The sequence below is a fragment of the Molossus molossus genome, unplaced genomic scaffold (assembly GCF_014108415.1).
Source record: "Molossus molossus isolate mMolMol1 unplaced genomic scaffold, mMolMol1.p scaffold_m16_p_17, whole genome shotgun sequence".
Classification (NCBI taxonomy): domain Eukaryota; kingdom Metazoa; phylum Chordata; class Mammalia; order Chiroptera; family Molossidae; genus Molossus; species Molossus molossus.
The window spans coordinates 16,089,643-16,104,845 of NW_023425352.1; positions in this window are offsets into that span (position 1 = coordinate 16,089,643).

Below are 15,203 nucleotides of genomic sequence, written 5' to 3' on the forward strand. Positions count from 1 at the left end.
AGGGACAGAGCGGTGAGTCAAGAGCCAAAACCTCCATTTTCACGGGACTGATTTCTTACCCAGGTGTACATGTAGACATAGGACCAGTGCTACACATGCAGGTATGCACATGGGCACAGACATGCACTCACAGTCCCCTTTACTACTGTGTCTTTCAGAAAATGAAATTAAACTCCAAGTTGGAGACAGAGTAATAGGGATTCATCCAGAGGGACCACTACATCCTCTAATGCACCATAGAAATAGTCATAAAAGAGAGGGAGCCCCGGCTGAGTGGCTCATTTGGTTGGAGTGTCGTCCTGTGCACCAAAAGGTTGCGGGTTCGATTCCCAGTCAGGGCACATATCTAGGTTGTAGGCTCGATCCCCAGGAGGCAACGGCTCGATGTTTCCCTTGCCCAATGTTTTTCTCTCTTTCTCTCCCTTTCCTTCTCTCTAAAATCAATAAACACATCCTCAGGTGAGGATAAAAAAAAAAAAAAAACGAGAGAGGGAGAGAGAGGGAGAAAGTGTTTGCCTTCATGTGTCTCCTTCTCTCTTCTTGCTTACATTGGAAATTAATTTTTGTTTGCATATGACTGACCCTTGGCATGTTTTCACAGTAGTAAGGCATACCACATTATATATCGGAATAGTTAAATTTTTTAAAACTTCATGTCATTCTAATTGACAGAGTTCATCTGATCTCACAGATATGTGTGGCTGCCAAGGAGTCACCAAAACAACTGTCTGAAATTATAACCTACCTGGAAAAGTCAGAAACGTAATCAGAGGCTATTTTCATATAACTACACCCTAAAAACACCCACCCCAGACAGGCAGGCACATGAGAATAACTTGTTGGCATAAAGTTGCAAGAATCTGCCTTAGATTTTTGATACTTAATTGCATCACTGTTAAAGTAGAATTGAATAAAAAAATCCCAGACACAGAGGCTAGAATTGGGAAGTTCATTTCCTGTCCATGTTTCAAAGTTGTGGAAAAACTGGGCTCTATTAAATCTCTGGCTGAACAAATGTTAAGGAAAATGTCTTCTCGTCTTGTTAATTTAAATTTTATATCCTTTGGAGATGAACACTTTTTTTTAAATCCTCACCCAGGGACATTTTTGTATCTATCCTCAGATAGAGAGGAAGGGAGAGAGGGAGAAAGAGAGAAACATCAACTTGAGAGAGACACATTGATTGGTGGCTACCCACATGACCCCAACCAGGGCCGGTGACAAACTGCAACCGAGGTACATGCCCTTAGCGGGAACCGAACCCAGGTCTCTCTGGACCGCAGGCCAATGCTCTAACCGCTGAGCCAAACAGGCCAGGGCAGACATAAACACTTTTGAGTTCATTATACACATGTTTAAAGTGGTCCCAGATTGTCTTAGAGATACTGTTAAATATAAGAGCTGCTATTCATAAAATGCTTATACTATTCCAGACCTTATTTTCAAGCACAATTTTATTTCATCCTCATAATCACTCCATGAAGTATTATCATCACCCCCATTTACAGATGGAAAAATGGAGGCAGAGGAAAATAAATGCCTTATCCCAGATGTCACAGCCAGCAAATGACAGAGCTGGGATTGCTCCTTGGTCCCAGACTGGCAGAGCAGAATGTTCCTTCTTTTTGTTTATAGCCCTTACCTTCATTTGGTTCTGCCCAGCCGCACATGCATTGGGTGGTAACTTGTGCTGTCTGGCTAACCAGGTTTACATGCATAACAAGGGTGCTTGTTCCAAATCCTCAACAGATTTTGAAAATTTCTCCAATAAAGGAAACTTGGATTCTGCCTTCGCAGGCTGAGGTTGTTCCAGCACTTCAGTGGCATCTCCTGAGTGCCTAACAAGCACCCTGCATAGCGTAAGTGTGCAGAAGACATTCCTTGATTATAGGAGCTCAGCACAAGACCAACCCAGGGAGTAGGCAGCACCTTCAGTGTCATTTATCAGACATCACCAATCTCCCACTGGCGCCCCAGCTAATCTCTCAAGGTTTGTCCTCCCCTTTACACAATTAATTCTGCTGCCGAGTCAAAGGCTAGACGTGGTGCCACAGAAGGCCCTAAGAAAACACACGTTTACTGCCTGAACCAGAGGTTTGAAGTTGAGAGCAACTCATAAGTGCACATGGAAGAATCGTCATCACATAGGACAGAGGTCCTCAGCCTGCGCTGTGCATCAGGACGGCCTGAGAATAAGAGTACCAGATTTATCAGCTGAAAATACAGGATGCCCAGTTTCACTTGAATTTCAGAGAAACAATAAATAATGTTTTAGTGTAAGTATAGCCCATGCAATCTCTAGGACATACTTACGCTAAGAATTTTAATAAGTAGCTGTTATTATTATTTCATCGGGCTACCTTTCCCAGATGTACTCAGCAGATCTTCCTCCCCCAGAGCTTGGCAGCAAAAGAACAACCTGGAGCTCCCCAAGGAGTCCCTCTGCTGGACAGAACGTGGGCTCAGATCCTCTGGTTCTCACCCTTCTGGCTTTGAGCCCTTGACCAAGCCTGGTAAGATAGGATTACTCATGGCACAAAACCATGGCTTAGATAGCACAATAGGGACCTGACTCCCTGAATTCCAGCTGTGACTTTGTCACTAACTGGTCATGATCTTAGGCAGGCCTTCGACCTGCACAGGGATGTTTCTTCATCCGTAAGATGAATATAGGTCAAATGAAACTAATGATCAGCTTACTTGTAGAAATTCTGGCCTTGACTCCATACTCCATACTCTCTCCCCCCAGAGAATTAAGATTCCTTTTCTACCTATTCCCAGGGTCCCGAAGTTGAACACTGGGGTCCTGCAGGGTGCAGAGCTTTGAGAGTTGTGACTCTCCTGCCTTCTCTCAGGTACATATATACTTCTGTTTTGCGAAAAGGTACACATGCCTTCCCCCTTTGAGTTGTGTATTAGCCAATATCACCTCAATACATTCAAATAAACAAAAAATAAACATTATGTCTTCAAGATAAATGTGACTCAAACCAAAAAAAAAAAAAAAAAGAAGGGAACTGCTGTACTCATTCCACCTTTTGTCCTTCTGTAAGATGGTCACAAATTCACCAGCACTGGCCATTGCCAAAGTCCATGGGTACAAATATAACCAAAATGGGAAGGGGCTATTTTGGGGGTATCATTCAAAAGCTGAAGTTCCCCCCCGAACCCAGACTGGAGCACTCTGGATACACCTGTTCTTTTTCTCTTAAGTAATCCTTTCCTAATCCTTTTTCAAATTTCACCTGTCGTTGGAGTCCACTGCTGTTGTCATTTTTGAAGGACAAACCTGTTTTTCAAGTGGTAATTGCATAGGCCATCTGTCTCCATTAGCCATCCCCCATCCCACCATCTTTCTCCAAGCCCCTAAATGACTGAAATAATAGTGCAATAAAACACTCTGGTTTCAGCAGACGGCATTTTGTCCATGTGTGCTTAATATTAGGGGGGACCTAAGAGCAACTCAGGTAATAAAATAAAAAGTCCTCTTTGGGTTTCCAGAAGTCTTCCTGCCACAGGGCTCAGAGTTGGAGAAAAAAACCAACTGTCACCTCTGATGAAGAAAATAATTTCATTAATGGAGATCCCAAAGATGCATTATGTTGCTTGTTTTATAAGGGAACATAACTGGCTAATGTTCATGCTGATGGATATTCTGAGAACACACCTATCTTCATTAGGGCTTGAGATAAAGTCCTAATCAAAGTGGTCATGAACTCCTTTTGAAGCAGCACAGGAAATCTCTAGGAAACACAGTTTAAAAGACTCTTGTTCAGAGGAAACTCCTCCTTTATTAATAATATTCAGAAATTTGTTTCTGATTTGGTTTTGATAACTTGCTGTGCTAAAAAAAAAATAGGAATTTGGACCGTTTTTCTGGGAAATCAACTGTAAAAGGTTGGAATGGGGGTTGCAGGTAATTAATGTTGAGGTTAGGGTGGGGGTTGCATATAATTAATTTTGAGGTTGGAGTGGGGGTTTCAGAGAACTAATTTTGAGGGGCACCGTTAGACACATTTGCAGTTTGGGCATGGTAAAGCAAGACCCAACAGCTGGGCATGTTGGTGTTTTTAGGATAGCCATTCTGGGTGTAAAACTATCTCTGCCTCCCCCCTTTGAACTAGCAAGATTTAACATCCTTTGATGGGCTTAATTTTACTGTGATAACAGATTTACCCAGAGATGATCCTTGCATAATTCAGGCCTGATTATCTCTCTGGAAAGATGGGCCCAAAATATCTCATGGAGATATTCTATTAGCAAAGGACTCTGACCACTTAAAAATATTGGTAAGTTGTGCTAAAAGTGGACATGATCCTAAAATCCCAGTGGGCTTTTGCTCTGATTGAGGTGTAGGTAGAGGCAGGAAGGAAAGCGCTTTCACTTCCAAGATGTGGTAGACACAGTTTTTTTTTATTCCTCCTACTGAGCACAACTAAAAACCTTGGAAATTGCATATAAAACAAACATAAGAAGACTGTTAGAGGTGGGGCAAGAAAGGGAGACCAGTTAGGGACCTCTGGACCCAGGGAACAACACAGGGTTGAGTTCTCTGGGTTTTAATTTTGCCTCATTTATCCCAGACTTGGAGCGAAAGAAGCCAGCAACTTGAAACCATAAAGTGAAGACCAAAAGAAAAAAAATGATCAAGAAAACCTGTTCCCTCTTTCCAAAGGACCAGGCAAGGGGTAGCCTCACATGACAAAAATCCTTTAGATAATAACCACTCTGCTTTAGCCAAACACCGCAGAAAAATTGTGACCCTACCCATACTGACACCAGTAAAGGCCAAGTGGGAAGCCTTGACTTCCACCCTAGCCAGGCTGTAACAAGGCTCCCCAACATCCTCCGTCAGAGCAGTGTCAGAAAAGGCAGAATAGAGAGCCAGAACCTCGAACTCTACCAGCCAGGAATGAGGCACATCCCTCTGCACTGTTAGTACAGATCACATTGGGAACTCCCACCCCTGCGCAGTTTAACAAAGTGCCCTTCTCCTCAGGGGCCAGTGGAGGCAAAGAGGGGAACCTCACCTGGCAGGAACAAGTCAGTGCTCCCTCTTTCCTGCCATAGTCAGAGGAGCCACATGAAACAGAAGGTTTCAATAGGATGCAGAGTCTTATAATATGAAAATGTCCACATTTCAGTTGAAATTCATTCATCATTCCAAGAACCAGGATGATCTTGAACTAAATGAAAAAGACAACCAATAGATGCCAACACCTAGAACAGAGAACTAGCCACTTAAAAGTGTTCTAATGAACAATGAGAAAACGTGCCCGGCTGGTGTGGCTCAGTGGTTGAGCATTGACCCATGCACCAAGCGGTCACTGGTTTGATTCCCAGTCAGGGCACATGCCCAGGTTGTGGGCCAGATCCCACTGGGGCCATGCAGGAGGCAGCCAATCGATGTTCTTTCTCATCGATATCTCTATCTCTCTCCGTCTCTAACTTCAATAAAGAAAATAAATTTTAAAAAAAAACACAAAAAAACAGTGAGAACATGTGCTTGAAAAAAGTAAAAAAAAAAAGAAAGAAAGAAAGTTCTCAGCAAAGAAATCTAAGATATAAGGAAGAACCAGATGGAAGCTTTAGAACTGAAAAGTACAATAACCAAAATAAAAAGCTCAGTGAATGGGCTAAACAACAGAATGGAGGAGACAGAAGACATAGTCAGTGAACTGGAAGCTAGAACAATAGAAAATACCCAATCTGAACAACTCAGAGAAAAGACACTGGAAAAAAAAAGTGAACAGAGACCCTCAGGGTCATATGGGATGAGAGCAAACTATCTAACATCCTGTCATTGAAGTCCCAGGAGAGGAGAGAGCACGGCTGAAAAAATACTTGAAGAAATAATGATTAAGAACTACCCAAAATTTTTGAGAGATGTAAACTATAGTTTCAAGAAACTGAGTGAATAATGTATAAATTGTGGATATTAACCTCTTATCAGATGTATCATTGGCAACTTTGTTTTCCCATCCATTCATTGGGTTGTCTCTTAATTTTGTTGATGGTTTCCTTTGCTGTGCAAAACTTTTTAGTTTTTGCAGTCCCATTTTGTTTATTTTTTTGTTTGTTTCCCTTGCCCAAGGAGTTCTATCAGAACAAATACTGTTAAGAGAAATGTCCGAGATTTTGCTGCCTACGTTTTCTTCTAGGATTTTTATTGTTTCGAGTCTAACATTTAAGTCTCTAATTCATTTTGAATTTATTCTTGTGTATGGTGTAAGAAGGTGGTCTAGTTTTATTTTTTTGCATGTCCAATTTATAAAGAACTTATAAAACTCAACACCAAAGAAACAAACAATCCAATTTAAAAATGGACAAAGGACCTGAATAGACACTTCTTCAAAGAAGACATACAGATAGCCAATAGACATATGAAAAGATGCTCAATGTCACTAGTCATCAGAGAAATGCACATTAAAACTGTCAGAATGGCTATCATCAATAAATTAACAAACAACAAGTGTTGGTGATGATATGGAGAAAGGGAACCCTCATGCACTGTTGGTGAGAATGCAGATTGGTGAACCCACTGTGGAAAGCAGTATGGAGTAACTTAAAAAAAGGAAAAATGGAACTTCCTTATGAATGACCCAGCAATTCCACTTCTGGGAATTTATTTAAAGAAATCCGAAACACTAATTTGAAAGAGTACATGCACCTCTATGTTCATTGCAGTGTTATTTACAATAGCCAAGATTTGGAAGCAACCCAAGTGCCCATCAGTAGATGAGTAGATAAAAAGCTGTGGTACATGTACACAATGGAATACTCCTCAGCCATAAAAAAGAGAGAAATCTTACCTATTGTGACAGCATGGATGGATCTGGAGAGAGTATTGTGCTAAGTGAAATAAGTCAGTCAGAGAAAGACAAGTATCATATGATTTCACTTATATGTGGAATCTAAAAAACAAAATAAACTAACAAACAAAATAGAAATGGACTCATAGACAGAGAACAGACTGACAGCTGTCAGAGGGGAGGGGGTTTGAGGGACTGGGTGAAAAAGGTGAGGAGATTAAGCAAAGACAAAACCTCATAGACACAGACAACAGTATGGTGATTACCAGAGGGAAAGGGGGATGAAAGCAGATTGGACTTGGGGTGGTGAACACGCAACACAATATACAGAAAATGTATTATAGAATTGTACACCTGAAGCCTATGTGGTTTTATTAACCAATGTCACCCCAATACATTCAATAAAAAAATTTTGTTTTCTAATCCTCACCGGAGGACATTTTTCCATATTTTGTTCAGATAGAGTGGGAGGGAGAGAGAGAGAAACATCGACGTGAAAGGGACACATCGAGTGGTTGCCACCCGCACAACCCAACCAGGGCCGGGGACAAAATGCAACTGAGGTACATGCTTCTAGTGGAAACCGAACCCGGGTCTCTCTGGACTGCAGGCTGATGCTCTAACCACTGAGAAAAACCAGCCAGGGCAATAAAAAATTTTGAAAAAGAAACTGAGTGAATCCTAAACAGAATAAACCTAAAGAAATCCAAGCCAACATGCACCATAAGTAAGTTTCTGAAAACTAAAGACAAAGAAAATATCTTGAAAGCAGCCAGAGAAAAATGTATATATATGGAAAGGAAAATGAATTAAAATAGCTAGAACAATTTTGAAAAGAAGAACAAAGTGGGAGGACCCTATCTGCTTGATTTCAAGACTTATGTAGTATAACCCATACCTTACACCACTCAGAAGAGTTACCTTGAAATGAATTAAGAACTTTCATGTAACAGTTGAAAATGTAAAACTCGTAGAAGAAAACATAAGGGAAAGGCTCCTTGAATTTTGTCTTGGCAGTGATTTTTTGGATATGACACCAAAAGCACTAGCAGCAAAAGCAAAAATAAACAAGTGGAACTACATCAAACTAAAAGCTTCTGAAGAAAAAAACAAAAAACATACCAACCTGTCAACAAAGTGAAAAGGCACCTACCGAATGGGAGAAAAATATTTGCAAATCATATATCTGATAAGGGGTTAATATTCAAAATATATAAGGAGCTCATAAAACTGAATAGCATAAGAAACCAAAAACCAAATAATCCAATTTAAAGGTGAGCGAAGGATCTGAATGGACATTTTTCCAAAGAAGATATACAAATGACCAACGGGTACATAAAAGGTGTTCAACATCACTAATCATCAGGGAAATGCAAATCAAAACCACAGTGAAATACCACCTCATACCTGTTAGAATGGCTATTATCAAAAAGATAATAAGTGCCCTGGATGGTTTAGTTCAGCGGTTAGAACGTTGACCCATGGACCAATGAGTTGCGGGTTCCAGTTCCGTCAAGGGCATGTACCTCGGTTGTGGTTCGTCCCTGGCCCTGGTTGGGGCGGTGAGAGAGGCAACCAATCTCTCTCTCCCTCTCTCTCCCTCTCTCTCTCCCTCCTTCCCTCCCTCCTTCCCTCTCTCTCACTCTATCTGGAGATAAATAGAAAAATATCCTCGGGTGAAGATTAAAAAAAAAAAGATAATAAGTGCTGGTGAGAATATGGAGAAAAAGGAACCCTCATGCACTATTGGTGGGAATGTAAATTGACGCAACCCCCGTGGAAAACAGTGCAGAGATTCCTCAAGAAACCACATGATCCAACCATTCTGTTCTGGGTATATATCTGAAGGAAATGAAATAGTAATCTCAAAGAGATATTTGCATCTCCATGTTCATTGCAGCATTATTTATAGTAGTCAAGACATGGAAACAATCTAAATGTGAGCCGACAGATGAATAGATCAAGAAAATGTGGTATATATACATATGTATAAATGAATATTATTCAGCCCTGAAAAAGAAGGAAATTCTTCCATCTGCATGCAGCAACATAGGTAAAACTTGAGAGCATTCTACTAAGTGAAATAAGTCATACAGAGAAAGACAAATACTATATGATCTCATTTATATGTAGAATCTAAAAATACGGAATCTATAAAAACTGAGACTAGATTGGTGGTCACCAGGGGTGAGGGTGAGGTGGGGAAAATGTAGTGAAGGTGGTCAAGGGTACAAACTTCCAGTTATCAGATGAGTAAGTTCTGGGGATCTAATGTACAGCATGGTGTCTATAGCTAATAATACTGTATTGTATACTTGAAAGTAGATCTTAAAAATACTCCTCCCCCCACATACACACAAGTAACTATGTGAGCTGATGGTGTGTTAGCTTAACTAGCCTCATTGTGGTAATCATTTCACAATATATATGTATATCAAATTATCACACTGCACACCTTAAATTTATACAATATTCCATGTCAATTATATCTCAATAAAGCTGTATTTTTATACACACACAAGTGTACTTGTAAGATGTTACCATTGGGGGCAACCAGATAAAGAGTAGAGAGGATCTACAATTATATAAACAATAAACATTTAATTTTAAGAAACAGTTCTGGGGGGGGGGAGGATCAGAATTACCCTTGGAAGTCACAACCATGTTCCCCATTCATCAGTGTAGAGTTAAAGTATGTTACAGTATACCTCATTTTACTTAAAGATGAGAACCTCTGGGCCAAAGAGAACTAGAATGATCTTACCGTGATGCAAAATTTCAGAAAAGAAAAGAATGCATTAGCGTTGCACAGAGCGTCTCTAACACAAATGCTTGGCACAATGAGCGTATCATTGCTTTATGTTATATTTAAATGGCATTTTCATTAAGTAATGGTTGCAGCTAAACAAAACAAAGCAGGCAGAGGCTCTCTCTTCTGAGTGTCATCACAGCGCTGGGCTGGAGTTTTCTTTCCTCTGTGGGCAGCTCTCCCGCACGGCAGCAGTTTGGTTTCATTTGTTTCTTTTTCCTTCAGGCTTCACCAAAAACGAGGTGACCACGTGGCAGAGTCAGGCCAAGGATTTCAGCATCAGCCCTGAAACAGAGCCCAGCACACGCCCATTCGATTGACCTAAGGAGACGAGACTACAGAAAACAGGTCCTGGCAATTGATGGCATGTGTCCCAGGGGCCCGGTAAGGTTGTGGCATTGTCCCTCAGAGACTGTGGATGAGACCCTGGAGTTTACTTTGCTGCTCTCTCAACTCCCCCCCCCTCCCTCCCAGGTCTCAGGTTCTCTAGCCATCTAGTTTGGATTTCTTCTTGTCTTTTTTTTAATAACTCAAAAATTTAAAATAAGTAAATAATCATTACAGAAATACAGAGAAGAATAAACAAGATAATAAAAGTTATCCAAATCCCAGCTGCTATTGATCACATTTGGGTTGGTACATACATAGAAACATACTTATTTTCACACTTCAGGCCCTTAATTCGTACCATCCTCCCCTCCAGGGTCAAGTCAAAACGTGTTAAGTGAAAAGGCTGTATTACCATAATGCAAAGGACACTGCATACGCTCCTGTATTACATGTGCCTGTAGCAAAGTCTTCCCTGAAAGAATGTTCTCCCTAGCTACTATAAACACACACACACACACACACACACACACACATTTTTAAAATAAAAATGAGATCATACCGTATAGGCTGTTTTGTAACCTTTTTTTTCCACTCAATAATGAATCATGGACATCTTTCCAGGTCAATAAATAAGCTTTTACAATATTATAATGGCTGCACAATATTCCTTTGTATGACTGGACCATAACCAGTCTCCCAATGGCGGACATTTAAATAGTTTCTAAATACTTTTTGCTGTTATAAACAATGGTACATTAAATATCCTGGAGCAAAATCTCCATGCACATTCTTCCTTCCTTCCTTAGGATACATTCCTGGAAGAGAGTGGCTAGGTACATGACAGCAATTTTTAAGGGTATACAGAGGCTTTGTCAAACTGTCCTGCAGTTCATTTTTCCTCATTCGCTGTGTATGACAATGTCTCACCCTCTCTCAACAACCCCCACAACGTCCCCATCATGTGGGTACCATTCTGATTTTCTAGGAGCTGTCAACTAATACCTGATTAGCTCTTAACTACTGCTAAAGGTTTAGGCTGATGACATACGTTTGGACCCTTCCTGTGGCAATTTGTACTTTAGATGTGGGTGTCTGAGGAGGCTAGTGTGAGTGGCGTCCCCTTTCAATGGACCACACCTCTGCAACGTCTGCTGTTAGCACTCACAAGTCAGAGGAGATATCTTTGGGGTGTCCCCAGTTGCTGCCCACCACATTGGAGGGCGGTTTGGTGGGCGCTCTCCTCTCCTCACCCCTTTTGGGAAGAAATGATTCCACTAAAGACAGCTGAGCCCATCTCTCGAGGCGCTGGCCCACTAGGACAGATGCGCAGCACCTCTTCCCGGACTTCCAGACTGGCCAGCTGCAGCGGTGGCAGCACCCACTTCTAGGACAACTCTAGTTTCAAATTGCACACAGGAGGCCCTGTGCTTGCCATCTTCACTCGCGTGGGGCCTACTCAAGGCTGCCTGGCAGGTGGGCACGCAGTGCATGTCACTGACTGCCCGGCCAGGCTGCCCTGGAGTTGCCTGAAGGAAAGAGAGCTGGTCCAGAAACCAGGGAAATGAGGTCTTGGATCTCAGCTCTCTGGCAGGGCAGCTGGGGCTGTGGAGTGAAACCTTGTCCCCTCGTTTCATCCATCCAGGTGACAGGAAGAAGAGATGTCCTGTTCCTATGCCTTCCAACCTCACGAGATTGGACAATTGGAAAATGCTGCTGGGCATAAAGACTCTGAGCCCTCAGGACTTGCTTGCCTTGTGTTTGTTATCATTACTAGCCCTTAATATGTGCTGAGTTCTGACCACCATCAGTTGGGCATATATGGTTTAACAGGGATTCGCTCCTTTAATCTTAGCAACAGCTCTATCAGGTAAGTGCTAGCATTATCCGCATTTGACTGACAAGTATACTAAGAACACAGTGCTCAAGAGTTTGCCCAAGTCTCATAGTTGGTAAATGAGGGAGCTGAGACTCTGACCTAGGTGGTCTGACCCCAGGGCCCACCTTCTTAGCCACCACACACAACTGCCTGTATACTAATCACAGTGACACCATATCAACTAGGTCTCAGGCTAAGAACCGGAAATGCAGAGTCTCGCGTAATCTCGTCCACCCGGCGAGCTGGGCTTCACAGTCACTACTTCACAGATTCCCTGGCTTGGCCGAGGGCCGTCATTGCTCACACAGCTCTTCTCCAGCAGCCGGCAAAGTCCTGATCAGCAGTGACCTCGGGCTCCCAGGGCAGCATCTGTGTACCAGCATCCTGAGGACCCTGGCAAAACACTCTCCCACTGCTCCCTGGCTTAGCTCCTAAATGAGCATGTGTCAGGGCAAGTGGCTCTTTGTCCTCAAAACAGAACTCCTCCATGGCAAAGTCGCCAGTATCTTTTCATCGTTGTTTCCTGGAGTGGGGGCCCGGCGACAGCGTTGACAATGTGGCTTGTTGCAGCAGCGCCAGGGCCCTCCCACCCCCTCCAGCCTCCCTGACGCCTCTGGCCCCAGCTTCAGGTACAGCATTATCTGCTTTCAAAGGTGTTCTTTCTCTTGAGAGAAGAGAAGGGAGAGATTTACCGCTGGATTTGGGATGCCGGCCCAAACCTGGAGTTGAAGGGGCCTCAAGGACCAACGAAACCTCACCTCCACCGGGACCCACGTTTGGAGGCCAGCTATGGCCTCAGGGTCCTGGGGTCTTTTTTAATCTAAAAAGTTATATATTTTTACACATAAATGTATTTGAAATGATGCAGTAGTGTAAAAAGTACAATTCTCATGCCTCCTACACCCACCCAGATCACACACCACAATCTTTCCAGATTTGTTTCTATATTTGCATTCACCTATGCAAAAATAAACAGAATTTTGTAGACGTACACTTTTTTATGCACAAAAATAATAGAGTATAAATTCTGATTTTTTCTCCTTTTTTTTTATTCCTCACCCCAGGATATTTTCCCATTTATCCTCAGATAGAGTGGAGAGGAGGGAGAGAGAGGGAGAGAGAAAGAAACATCAATGTGAGAGAGACACACCAACTGGCTGCCTCCTGCACGACCCCAACTAGGGCCAGGGATGAACCGCAACTGAGGTATGTGCCCTTGGCCGAAATCAAACCTGGGACTCTTTGGTCCGCAGGCTGACACTCTAACCTCTGAGCCAAACCAGCCAGGGCTAAATTGTGATTTTTAACATAGAATATATCTTGGTGTTCTTTTTATTCTTTTGACTAGGTGCATAATATGCAATAGTATGGATGTGATTTCTCCCCCTCTATCAAAATGGTTGTTATTCTGAAGGGCAAATATATACATAAAGTCAGATAGTACAAAGGGGACTATATTGTGTCTATCTTGTCCACTGATGTGTCCCAAGTCCCTAAAACAGTGCCTGAAACACAGTGACCCAACAAAGAAAGGATGTCTCCTTCCACTCCTGAACGACTGCCACTCAGCTTCCTGTTTCCTGTGTACCCTTCAGGATACCCTGCTCACACAGCATAGCTGTCATTCTAGTTTGTGACGTCAACACCCCCCCCCCACCACCTCCTTTCTTCCCTCCTCTTATCCCCACACTCATTGGCAGGAAGCAGAGCTGTAAGGGAGGGAGACAGCAGTCCGCGTGAGTGCTGGGGTGGAAAGACTCACGGCCCTGGCCTTAACAGATGTGGACTGGATTCCAGCCTCCGAGGCTGACGAGCTCTTCTTGATCTTACGGATGTGACTCTGAATTTCAGTTGCTTCATAGGCGAAGGGGCACAACTGCTCGGACCACACTGGGTTGTTCTGCAGAAACTGGGGTGGGGGTGGGGGATGTGTGTGACTGCAAGGGACACTTAGTAAGCTCAGTCAGTTGAAAAAGGTGACAGGACACCGAGCAAGCCGCTCTGTGGGCTGCCTTGATATGGAAGATTCCATTTTTCCAGTAAGTGTGCTCGATGTGTGAGATACAAAGATCCCCCGTTCTGTTAGGGAAGCCGTTCAACATATATTCACTGAGTGCCTACTGTAGGCATAGAGGGTACAGCGAGCGAAACGGACAAAAATGCGTAGAACCTACTTCAGGTGGTCGAATGAAAGGGAGATAGATGCACAGTGGGTGGGGGAGGGGGCAGCTTGATTGGCCGAAGAGGCAGGAAGAGTTTTACACAGAGATGACACTTGAAATCAGTCTTGAAAGACGAGGAAGAATTCACAGGCAGCCCAAAGGGAAGAGAATTTGAGTCAGAGGGAACAGCCTCTGCAAAAACACAGAGGCCTGAAAGAAAATGGTGCATCTGCAGGAAGTCCTTAAGCCTGGAGGACTCCGTGGCTGGGCCAGGTGTGTGAAGGGGGCGTCACCAGGAGATGAGGTTGGCAAGGCAGGTCAAAGAAAGATGACAAAGGGCCCTGTATCAGTTTCTATTGCAGTTGTAACACATTATGAGAAACTTAGTGGCTCAAAACGATGCAAATGCATTATCTTACAGATCTGAAGGTCAGACACCTAAAATGGATCTTACTAGGCTAAAATCAAGGTGCCCACAGGGCTATGTTTCTTGCCTCTTCCAGCTCCTAGAGGCGCCTGCATTCCTTGGCCTGTAGTCACTTTCTCCATCTTCAAAGCCAGTAGCATTAGCACAGATTTCTTTTTTTTTCTAAATATTTTTTCTTTATTGATTTTAGAGAGAGAGAGGGAGAGAGAGATAGAAACATCAATAAAAGAGAACACTGATTGGCCGCCTCCTGCATGCCTCTCACTGGGGGTCAGGCCCACAACCTGGGCATGTGTTCTAACCAGGAATCAAACCGGCGACCTCTTGGTGCATGGGTTAGCGCTCAACCACGGAGCCACACCGACCGGGCTAGCACAGACTTCTTAATTAAGCCATGTCAGACACATGGCCCTGAGTGAGTGGTTGGGGCCCTGTTTGAGACAGGGGGTTTTGGGAGGCTCACCGTGATGGTCAGCAAGGAGGATGGACCTGAGTCAGGGGAGGCTAAAGGTGAGAAAGCCCTCAGGAGGCTGAGGTGTCTGTTCAGGAGAAATGGAGGGTCCAAATGTAACAGGTGGTTTGAAAATTAAACACACATTGGACTGGAGAGAAGATGGCAAGATCTTTCTAGAAGTGTCATGCAGGACAGAAAGGAAGCTGAAGCTGAAGGAAGATGCTTCTTATTTGTTTATTGGTTGATTTTGTTCTGTCTTTTATGATAAAATGAAGTACTTAAGTGTGATTTTTGACTGAGGGGACAAGACAATGAATGACAACAGAAATTTAG